A 2994-nucleotide genomic window follows, 5' to 3' on the forward strand; every position below is an offset into this window, starting at 1 on the left:
AGCTACACGTCTGGGTCGTCGTCTTTCTACACAACACAACGCAGAGTCAGACACAGCCGGTTACACAAATACACAAGTTATTGAGCCGTTTCCGCTCTACATCCTGAACTCCTCCCTTCGATGCAATGCACTTCCGTTTTGGCGGACTGGGTTTGTTTTGCTAGCTAGCTCCGTTGTGCCGACAAAGCACTGATATCGCAGAGACAAAGAGGATATAACAATTACAACATGAAGAAAAGTGGTTCGGGAACTACGTGTGCGGTAGTTGGTTGCAATCACTCGAGAAAGCACCTGAACGAGTGGTTAGATAGAGAGTGCTACGACCACAAACCAGCACCCAGCACCCAGCCATGTTGTTCATTAAATACAGATAAACACAACAAATACTGCATGCATTGTATTTTTTAATATTATATATGAATATTTTCATAGTGATGTATTTGTGTGGGCTGCTTTTATATTTTAATTTGTAATACCTGTTAGGATTAAACATGTGATCTTTCTTGTTGAAGCCATTTCTTTAGTTTCCTCTCAACAATTAATTCATTCAGTGTTATTTATGTACAGTATGAGCTTAATATGAATGATGAACTGTGTTAAAAGAAATTGTAGCACTCTAAGGAACATATGAAATGCAATAATGCAATAACAGTGCAATAATGAAATTAAATTACATCAAACTTTATTTTCACTCAAACAGTACAGGCACATATGATATATTGCACAGCATAAAGAGATCATGTAAATTGTGCATTATGTAAACAACAGACAACTGTTGGCTCCTGTGGGCATGACCTAAATAAGGCAGTTTATTTTGGTTTTAAAATGCTGAGATATTTACTGCAGAACTGTAACCTTCCCTCAACAAAATCGTCAACAATTTTCGGCAGCATGTGGGCAAAGTAGAATGTGCGCAGCCTTATGATATGCCTTCAGACTGTCCATTGCTTTTCCATCTATTGCCATGGATTGAACGAAGTAGGAGCACATTTTGCTGTACGTTATGCTGGGCCACGTCGTCATGTTATCCTCCCAGTTTTGCACTGAATTCGGGTGGGGGAGAGTAACGCCATCTCCAGTCAAAGAAGTAGAATCGTGTTCCCAAGCTAGCATCACTGTTCGCATCGAAATCGCTGTGTTTACACCAGTGCCCGTCTGACTGTTTACACCGGTTTACACCGACAGACGCTGTGCAAAAGACTTCCGGCGGAAATGAAGTGCATTTGTGTAGGGTTATGGCGCTACCCGTGGTTTGGCGCGTAAACTTGTCTATACAAAGAAGGGTAATCACAGGACAAGACACAGCTGGGCAGGGGAGGCAGAAACACAAGGGCAACAGGTGAACACAATCAGACAATCAGACACAGGAGGGCAAACACAGAGACAGGAATCAACAGACAAGATAGGGGGTGAACACTTTTCAAAAATAAAACAGGAAACCAGAGACAGACAAAACACAACACAGACAGACCGTGACAGTCATACAGCCCATGGTGAGGCTGGCCAAAGAGGAACGAGGGTTGATACAAATACAACACCCACTCTTAAAATAGTAAACCCTCTAAGGGCAATCGGCTCTCACTTTACTTACACCCTCAAAACAAAGCTAACAGCTGGAGAGAGTATTCTACATTTGTTTTCAATTTAAAAAAAGTCCAACAACAATCACGCCGATTGTTTCCCATCGAGCATATCATGTCTATAAGGTTTGACATAATTCAGTATCATACAGAGTTGATCCAAAAGCTTGGTTAAACAACTAAAGAGAGAAGTCATGTGGTGCTCATAGCAGCAAATATTACAGCTATCAAAAACAACAGCAAGGTATTTATTTAAGAAACAGTGTCCCAGTTACTACAGATTATTCGCTGACTGTTTTCATTGGATGTACTTTCTAAAGAAATAGTCCCTGTGAAAATTGTTGGCAGTGAGCTCTGTGGATTATCTGAAGAAATTGGACAGTTTTTCTGGAAGAACGAAACATACAGTATTGCTGTTGATTTTGTTTCCAATGAAGGACAAACCTAATTTAAATCCGTAATTATATTTGTTTGGCAGAAATGTAAAAGCTGAATAAAACCCAAGTATCTGCATCGCTTGACGCCATGCACTGGAGGTCGGTGAAAATATGTAATTTGAACTGAAATTAACATCACTGATATGTTGTCTGCACTTTTCAACTGTGAGAAAGAGTTTGCACACTCCCTCCTCCAAAACAACTTTGATGTTTGAAGTTGAACACTGCCTGTGGAAGAACATTTAGGCCTAGCAAAGCTCTGAAGTGTGTCGCTGGTGGCCCGGGGGCTTCCACAGATCTTTTAATGTGGTTGTATGAAATAAAATCAACATGGTATAGGGTCAGTGTTTGATGTACTGGAAGTGGCAGAGAGAGTTTAAAGAGGCTGAAGCCAAATACTGTATTTTTAGCATCATTACGATTCCTCGCATCCACCTAGAATGTACTTTTCCAGCTCCTGCTGCAACAGCGGAATAACTAATAAAGTGTGTGTAAATTCAGCTGCATTATACAGAGAGAGCATCATGAGCCTTCCTCCCCTGCGGCTCACTCATGTCCATGGGCGCGGGAAGGGGTGTGCTGAGGGCGCTGCATGCAGCACCCCCTAGCGGCAGGCAGGGGGTGCGGAGCTCCCCTGTCTGAATTATTATTTGACGGTTATTGCTGCTCCCGCTGTGCATAATCTGTGTAATATGTAGCCAATAAATTCCACATTGTTGGTAAAATAATATTTTGGCCTGCCCCGAATGTTTTTTCTGTAGCCCCGGACAATTCTACCTCAATAATATAATTAATACATTAACCGTGCTTTACGTGAACCTCATCAAGACACTAGAAAGGACGGCAGGACTGTAATTTCCCGTGTTCAGTGAATGCAACAGAGGCAAGACACAAGACCAATCAGAGAGTTGCATGGAAATAAAAGTGTGCTTGTGTCATTCAAGCTCGCGGCTCTGTGTGTGTGCGGAAATAGCGCA

This window comes from Notothenia rossii (assembly GCF_949606895.1).
Source record: "Notothenia rossii genome assembly, chromosome: 11".
NCBI classification, from domain to species: Eukaryota; Metazoa; Chordata; class Actinopteri; order Perciformes; family Nototheniidae; genus Notothenia; species Notothenia rossii.